At 37.4% G+C, this 9,360-nt stretch overlaps 1 non-coding gene across 1 annotated transcript; it reads right to left on the bottom strand.

Annotated features, from left to right (window-relative positions):
- Positions 1 to 302: 302 nt before the first annotated feature.
- On the bottom strand, positions 303 to 411 carry LOC139030296 (U6 spliceosomal RNA). The gene has a single exon (XR_011482600.1). It is a non-coding gene; the product is annotated as a U6 spliceosomal RNA (small nuclear RNA).
- Between the last annotated feature and the right edge of the window lie 8,949 nt (positions 412 to 9,360).

Raw genomic sequence — 9,360 nt, 5'->3', positions numbered from 1 at the left:
TGGCATGTAATGGTACCTCATTGTGGTTTTGATTTGCATTTCTCTGATAATGAGTGATGTTGAGCATCTTTTCATGTGTTTGTTAGCCATCTGTATGTCTTCTTTGGAGAAATATCTGTTTAGATCTTTGGCCCATTTTTTTGATTGGGTCATTTATTTTCCTGTAATTGAGCTGCAGGAGTTGCTTGTATATTTTTGAGATTAATCCTTTGTCTGTTTCTTCATTTGCTATTATTTTCTCCCATTCTGAAGGCTGTCTTTTCACCTTGCTTATAGTTTCCTTTGTTGTGCAAAAGCTTTTAAAAAATATGGAACACTTCACAAATTTGCATGTCATTCTTGCACAGGGGCCATGCTAATCTTCCCTGTATCATTCTGACTTTTTAGTATATGTGCTGCCAAAGCGAGCACCATTTGTGGCTCTCTATTGTGGAGGTTCCTCACTGTGGGTGCGGTTGGACCGGTGGCTTGTCAAGGTTTCCTGGTTAGGGAAGCTTGTGTCGGTGTTCTGGTGGGTGGAGCTGGATTTCTTCTCTCTGGAGTGCAGTGAAGTGTCCAGTAGTGAGTTTTGAGATGTTTATGGGTTTGGTGTGACTTTGGGCAGCCTGTATATTGAAGCTCAGGGCTATGTTTCTGTGTTGCTGGAGAATTTGAGTGGTATGTCTTGCTCTGGAACTTTTTGGCCCTTGGGTGGTGCTTGGTTTCAGTGTAGGTATGGAGGCTTTTGGATGATCTCTTATCAATTAATGTTCTCTGGAGTCAGGAGTTCTCTGGTGTTCTCAGGTTTGGGGCTTAAGCCTCCTGCCTCTGGTTTTCAGTCTTATTCTTACAGTAGCCTCAAGGCTTTTTCATCCATACAGCACCAATGATAAAACATCTAGGTTAATGGTGAAAAGATTCTCCACAGTGAGGGACACCCAGAGAGGTTCACAGAGTTACATGGAGAAGAGAAGAGGGAGGAGGGAGATAGAGGTGACCAGGAGGAGAAGAGGGGGAATCAAAAAGGAAGACAGCAATCTAGCCAGTAATCAATTTCCTATGTGCTCTCCACAGTCTGGAACACCCAGAGAGGTTCACGGAGTTACATAGAGAAGTGGGAGGAAGGAGATAGAGATGAGCAGGAGGAGAAAAGAGGGGATCAAAAGGAGAGAGACAGATCTAGGCAGTAATCAGTTCCCTAAGTGTTCTCCTCAGCCTGGAACACAGAGAGATTCACAGAGTTGGGTGAAGAAGAGAAGGGGGAGGGAGGAGATAGAGGCGACCTGGGGGAGAAAAAGGAGAGGCAAAGAGGGGGAGAGCAATCAAGCCAGTAATTACACTCCCAAGTAAAAATGGGTACTGGAGATTGGATTCTTAAAGGTACAAAATTGATAACAAATACCAAAAAGCAAAGATTAAAAATCTAGAGTAGAGGTTAGATATCAAAAATACAGTATTAAAGAAAAACAAAACAAAATCATGAAAATTATAAAATATATATATGAAGTTTGTTTTAAAAATAGGGTCTTTTTTTTTGCAAGGTAATAGTAGGTTATAAAAATGAAAATTAAAGGAGTTAATACAGGACTTAAAAATTTTTTAAAAAATAATTAAAAATGATAATAGTAAAAATATATCTAGGAATTACTCTGGAGCTGTTGCAGGAAGTGTGGGGTCAGTTCAGTTTCAGATAGTTCCTTGTTCCAGCTTATACTTTTCAAGATCTGTAGGCCCCTTCCACTGTAGTTGGTGCTAACTACAGGGTTTCAATCTGTTTCATCTGTCACTTCCAAAGCAGTTCCCTCTGTTTATTTTGGTTTCTTCTGTTTGCAGGTCTCTTCAGTGTCTAATTTCCACCCTGACACAAGGGGGCAAAGGTGGTCACTTATTTAGGCTCACCTGTTCAGTCGTGGTGTAGGGAGGGAAGAACACTGCAGACAACATCACTGGCGTGTGTGGGGAGGCTCGCAGTCTCGGTCACACTGGGTTTGCCCCCGCTCCCGGCGTGTGTGCTTTCCCCGTCTACACTGCTCAGGCTCCAGGTTGCTCTGCATGTGGACTGTCTAAAGCGGGCCCTAGGTTGCGTGCCCTTCCCAGGTCTAAGCCGCTCAGGTTCAGGTTCTCGGGTACTCCCCAAAGGCGCAGACTTGGTTGGGCCTGCGTTTTGTGCCCTTCCCAGGTCCGAGCAGCTCAGGCGACCAGGTGCTTGGGGAGCGCGCTCTCCCGAGGTGGCGGGTGCATCTTATCACCTCCGCCGCCCCAGCCGCTCGGTCTCCTGGGTGGCAGCGGGCGCCTGTGTCTCTTCTGGGGAGCTGATCTCTGACTGCGACCTTCCCAGCGGATGTCAACCGTCCAGAATCCCAGGAAGTCTTGGTTAGCAATCAGAAGCTTGCTCACAGTTTGGTAGGGAATGCCTTCTCTGGGGCCGAATTTGCCTCTTTCCGGCTCTGGCTTTTGCCTTCTGCTTCCCTGCCTCCGTCAGGGGATGGCCCGGTCCGCAGCCGGCTAGCTCTGCTCTGCTGTGCTATCTCACGTTAGCTCCCTCAGATTGCCCTCAGGACATTCAGGTCCAGTCCTTACCCTAAGCAAAGCAGAATGCTCCTCCCTGTTCGACCCCCACTTGCTGATGGCGGATGCGAACTTCTGGGCTGCTCCTCTGCTGGGAGTTGTTAGGCATGCAATCTGTGGGTTTTATTTATTTATTTCTCCCTCCAGGCTATGTTGCCATCTGAGATTCCAAAACTCCCCATAGACCCGCTGGTGAGAGGGTTTCCTGGTGTTTGGGAACTTCTCTTTAAAGTCTCCCTTCCTGGGATGGGTCTCCATCCCTAACTCTTTTGTCTCACTTTTTATCTTTTATATTTTGTCCTACCTCCTTTCGAAGATAATAGGCTGCCTTTCTGGGTGCCTGATGGTCTCTGCCAGCGTTCAGAAGCTGTTTTGTGGAATTTGCTCAGCATTCAAATATGCTTTTGGTGAATTTCTTGGGGAGAAAGTGGTCTCCCCGTCTATTCTTAGGACTGCCCCCCCCCTTTTATTTAAACCCAGCCTGTACATCTGGAAGTTCTAGATTCAAACATTATTGAAGTCTAGCTTGAAGGATTTTGAACATGACTTTGCTAGCATGTGAAATGAGTGCAGTCATGTAGTAGCTTCAGCATTCTTTGGCATTGCCCTTCTTTGGGATTATGTACCATAAATGCTTAATATATTCATTTTGAAAAAATAATAAATGACTCTAAGACTTTGATACTTTCAATTCCTTGTGGCAATGACAAATATCACTTCTCCCTCATATACATACCTTATTATCAAGTAAACATATGATTAACTGTGAATAACAACTCAAACAGTTCAAATTTCCTGCATTCAATGATCAGAATCCCATGACAGACCAAGTTAATCTAATATTTTAGTACAATTTCTAGTGTTTTAATACAGTTTCAGTATTATAAATTAAATAAATCTCATAACTTTAGTGAATTAATTACAAGGATTCACAGCTATTAATCTATTCCAAATAATAAAACTCCCAAGAGTTGTCAGCTAGTCAATGCTATTAACACAATCAAACCCGTTGTTTATTTTGATGGCGTATCAGACATTTTAAACTTTCTGAAAACTCTCTATTATGCTCATTTCTCCTTTATACTACTGAGTTCAGATTTACACATCTTAATTATATCATTTTCTAAAGTGAAATTTTAAAATTGAGAAAGTGTATAATTTCAGTAACATAACTTTGGAAATAGAAAAGACAAAAGTGACAATGAGACTGGTGATTACATGGTATAAAATGTACTATTAGTATATGAAAGTGAAAGTCACTCAGTTGTGTCTGACTCTTTTCAACCCCATGGACTATACAGTCCATGGAGTTCTCCAGACCAGAATACTGAAGTGGTTAGCCTTTCCCTTCTCCAGGGGATCTTCCCAACCCAGCTATTGAACTCAAGTCTCCCTTATTGAAGTATATTCACAATATCAAGTTCTTAAAAAAAAAAAAAACACACAACAGAAAAAGGATATGTAAATTATTGTCTATGTGAGAAGCACAATGAAAATCATTCTTATCTTGACAGAAATTATGTCACACTTTGTATATTAATGCAATCACAATTTCTGTGGTTTTATTTAATTTACCTGACCCTAGGATTCACATTTGGGAATATCTGCTTATGCATTTTCCTTTCTGTGGTACACAGATAAAGAACGATTTTCATTGTGCTTCTCACATAGACAATAACTTACATATCCTTTTTCTGTTCTGATTTTTGAAAGAACTGATATTGTGAGTATACTTCTAAATAAAGAATGTTATCCAAATAACCAAAGTATTTCTAAATATTTTCATTATTAATTACAATATAATCAGTATATACTTTTTTTCCCCTAATTCTCAAAGGGAACTCATCTGCTACCGTCATATTAAAAGTAGATCCAAGTTTATTAATTTAACTTTCAACAGATTTTAAAAATTCAATAGGATTGAAGAGCATGTGGCCTGAACATTGGGTTGATGCTTCAGACATTGTTTACTTGATTTAGAGATGAATGATTATTCAGTATAGAAATATAGTAATGAATATGTAAATAATGTCATCTATGTCCAGGTGCTAAAGAGCATTACTAAATGCCATTAGTGAAAGTAAATATTATTGACTTTAAAATACTTTTTTTTATTCATAAACTTTGCATATTTATGGCTATCTTAACTATTTAATTCAAATATTCATAGAACTTTGTGTCATATTAACATCAACAGATTTTACCCAAAGCTTTTTCTTGAAGAACGTGTTCTATGCTACAGAAAATGTACTTCAGCTAATCAAAGCACTTTGCCTGGTGTATTTTATTTCCATATTAGGAGAATCAAAAATCTCAGTGACAGAATTTTAGTATATCATTGTGTGATAACAAGATTAATTATTTTTTGTCATAATATGAAGTAATTTTTTATGAACAAAGTATCTGGGTTCTTAGCTCTAAAAATTTCAATAACAAATCAATGTGCAAGCGACATTTAAAGATATATAATCCAATCTTTATTGCGGGTTTCCCTGGTGGCTCAGCTGGTAAAGAATCCACCTGCAGTGCGGGAGACCTGGGTTCGATCCCTGGGTTGGGAAGATCCCCTGGAGAAGGGAAAGGCTACCCACTCCAGTATTCTGGCCAGGGCAATTCCATGTACAGAGGAGCCTGGCAGGCTATAGTACGTGGGGTCACAAAGAGTCAGGGCCTTACTGGGAAATTAAGGCCCAGAGATTTTAAGGGATTAATTTAAAGTCACAAATCACCCAGTGATAGAGCTGTGACTGGCATCCAGGGCCAAACATTTCCTCTTTAGAGTTCTTTCCATATTTTCCATTTAGTTCAGTTCAGTCGCTCAGTCATGCCCGACTCTTTGTGACCCCATGAACTGAAGCACGCCAGGCCTCCCTGTCCATCACCAACTCCCGGAGTCTACTCATACTCATGTCCATTGAGTCGGTGATGCTACAACCATCTCATCCTCTGTTGTCCCCTTCTCCTCCTGCGTTCAATCTTTCCCAGCATCAGGGTCTTTTCCAATGTATTTATTCTTCACATCAGGTGGCCAAAGTATTGGAGCTTCAGCATCAGTTCTTCCAATGAATATTCAGGATTGATTTCCTGTAGGATGGACTGGTTGGATCTCCTTGCAGTCCAAGGGAGTCTCAAGAGTCTTCTCCAACACCACAGTTCAAAAGCATCAATTCAGTGCTCAGTTTCCTTTATAGTTCAACTCTCAATCCATCTATGACTACTGCAAAAACCATAGCTTTGACTAGATGGACCTTTGTTGGCAAAGTAATGTCTCTGCTCTTTAATATACTGTGTAGGTGGGACATAACTTTTCTTCCAAGGAGCAAGCGTCTTTTAATTTCATGGCTGCAGTCACCATCTGTAGTGATTTTGGAGCCCAAGAAAATAGTCTGTCACTGTTTCCACTCTTTCCTCATTACGTTTGGAAAATTCTTGCCTTATGGCCTTGGTCAGTCCGTTTTCAATGGTAATGTGTTATTATATTTATATAAATAAGTATCATAGAACTTATGAATTACTTATGTAATTCAGGATAAGCTATAAAAAACATCTAATACAGTTTTTAAAATGTCATTTTGGTTTTTCAGTAATTTCAGTCACACTTCCTCCAAAGTTATCTAAGTTTTAGTAGTTTTTGTTTTTGTTTTTTGCTAAAGAGTCTTTCCAACTTAGATAAGGGAACATTCATCCATGGTGAAAATATGAATTATTGCAACTACTTTGGTGTACAGCATGATAATCTAAATTTAAAATCAGTAATCCTAATTCTACATGTTTATCAGGCCTAAAAAAATATGTAATAAAAAAACTATATGTAGCTTACATATATGAAATTTTAAAATAGAAAATACATATTTATAAATATTATAACAGCATATTTATAAATTATAAAATAACACACTACATTTAATAAATAGAATATCATATGATTATTAATAACAAAGAAGTTTAAGTGACAATTGCAAAAGACTGGATTTAAGTTAAAAATAAAAAGTGTAAAACATTTTTAATCTTATTTAAAATTATAATGTATATGTATATTGTGTAATGTCATAGAAACTATATACATCTATCTATATAAAGACTTGTAATATTGGTAGTAAGATTACCCTCATAGTTATTTCAGAATTAAGAAGCTTGGGGATAGAGAAAGTCAGATTTAAAGTTTGTTAGTAGTTGTAGGTTCATAGCAAAATGGAGTAGAAAATACAAAAAGCACCCACATATTCCTGAGTTTTCAATGTTAGCTTTGGCTTTTCTAGACATATTTATTTTCATTATGTGTATAAAACATTTTAAAATCTAGCTGAAAGAAGAAAACCTTTTAAAATATAATTAATGAATATCAATTAAAATTTGACTAAAAGTATAAAATTTAAAGGTACCAGCATTAATTGAGATGGAATCAATACATATATTCTGTTTTGCCTTCTTTATGTATGATATTTGAATTCTTATTTTTTTGTAAAAATAATTCACTATATTGTTGTCTTCAAGTTCATTCGCTTTTCTAATTTATTTTTACCCTATTGTTTAGGTTTCACATATACAAGTGCAAAATTCCTTGATTAAAATCTAACGATTGCTATTATTTATTGTGCAAAAGCTTTATTTATGGAATTTAGAAAGATGGTAACAATAACCCTATATGCAAAACAGAAAAAGAGACACAGATGTACAGAACAGAATTTTGGAATCTGTGGGAGAAGGCGAGGGTGGGATGCTTAGAGAGAACAGCATCGAAACATGTATATTATCAAGGGTGAAACAGATCACCAGCCCAGGCTGGAGGCATGAAACAAGTGCTCGGGGCTGGTGCACTGGGAAGACCCAGAGGAATTGGGTGGAGAGGGAGGTGGGAGGGCGGATCAGGATGGGGAATATAAATCCATGGCTGATTCATGTCAATGTATGACAAAAACCACTGCAATATTGTAAAGTAATTAGAAATCTAACGAAGCAGATGTCACATAATTTCTCAGGGTGGTGGTGATGACGGAAGTGGGGGAGGTGCATAGATTAGAATTTAATAGACCAATACATAAGTATATACTCAAGATGCAGGTTTGATATGAGTTCCATTCAGCAGGGCTCATTTTTAACATAAATTATTGCATTCATTTTTTAAGAACATTTCAAGTATCACCCTTTCAGTGATGTGTGATCCATTTCTTGTGGACAAGCTGTATTCACCTCTCTCTAAGTCTTGCGGTATTTATAATCTCTTCCAAAATGTACTGCTTCTCAGCCGTTTCTTCCTTTTTCTCTTACTATTTGCTAGCTATGTGCTTCCCTGGTGGTTCAGGTGGTAAATAATCTGCCTGCAATGCAGGAGACCCAGATTCAATCCCTGGGTTGGAAAGATCCCCTGGAGAAGGAAATGACAACCCACTTCAGTATTCTTGCCTGGACAATTACATGGACAGAGGAGCCTGGCGAGCTACACATAGGGTCACAAAAAGTCAGACACAACTGAGCAACTAACACACATTTCCAGCCTTAGCTTCAACTGTGTTGAAGTTTTCTTCCTGAGTACAGAAATCAGTTTTAGGGCTCATTTCATTTTCCTCAATATTGATTGTTAACCTTACTACTTTGACTTCCAAAATCTACTCTTATTTTCTGAGAATACCATCTTTATTTCCTCTTGTCCATCTTCCTGCTTCCCTAAAACCTGTAAGATTATATGCAGTCAGAATGTGAGCCATACTCAAGTTGCATGTCCTTCTTCTCTAGTCACCAGAATATATTGAAAGTTAGATGTGTGTCTCAATTTTTCACTTCACCTCATTGATGAGTACAATTTTCATCATGTAGCTCTATCCATGCAAGCAAAGAACCCATCTAATATCTTTTAACTAAATTTAATAAATATAGGCAAATGGTAACAATGATTTTAGTGCTACAGTAGTGAGAAAAGCATTTTGGGGGAACAAACAAGACTAATAAAGAAAGAGTAATAACAAGTAAAAAGAGAGGCTAGTGATGCCTATTCAGTTCCAGTCCCTGAAATTCTAAGGACTATCTTGGTTTTAGCTCTCTACCTATTTAATTGTTTGATTTGCCCTTCAACTCTTTGAATTGTCCTGGAATTTTCAAACTAACTACCTCTATATTTTCTGAACTGGCTTTTTGAAGTTAGATTTTTGTCATTTTTTTGGCCAAATTGATTCAGTAATGATGATGCCTAATTTAAAATATATATTGCTTGGCAACTAATGAGTTTTCATCGCTTTTTATCCATCCATTTATTATAAATAGTGTCCAATGAAAAAATATACATCTTCAAATGCCATTTTAAAAGCTACTTAAAAATTTTGGTGCACAGCTACAAGACTAAGTTAAAAGTTATTATCAAAGAAAAGTATTTTGATGCATTGAGGAATTTTATTTGATTTTGCACATATTTTTTAATAAAGAAATTAACTGCAAAACTCTAACTAAAGTGGTTTTCCTCTAGGTAATTTAAAATATATTTTATCTGCTCTTAATATGTTCAAGAAATTTAGACTTGAAAAGTTATATCAAATTATTTTTAGTTATACCAACTTTCTTTTTAAATTGAATAACTGCCAGCATTAGCATTGCTAAATAACCAAATTTATCATCAAATTAATATGCTTTTATTTTCATTTCTGTCTTTTTAAAGGTTTTCTATGTTGTCAATACATATATATATGAAACATTATTTTTATATAATGGGCAAATTTTATTGCATCTTCCTTTTTGTTTAGCAATATATTTCAATTACCTGGAAGAGGGCATGGCAACCCACTCCAGTATTCTTGCCTGGAGAATCCCATAGACAGAGGAACC

The sequence above is a fragment of the Odocoileus virginianus genome, chromosome 21 (assembly GCF_023699985.2).
Source record: "Odocoileus virginianus isolate 20LAN1187 ecotype Illinois chromosome 21, Ovbor_1.2, whole genome shotgun sequence".
Classification (NCBI taxonomy): Eukaryota; Metazoa; Chordata; class Mammalia; order Artiodactyla; family Cervidae; genus Odocoileus; species Odocoileus virginianus.
This window is presented reverse-complemented; position numbering and strand designations above follow the sequence as displayed.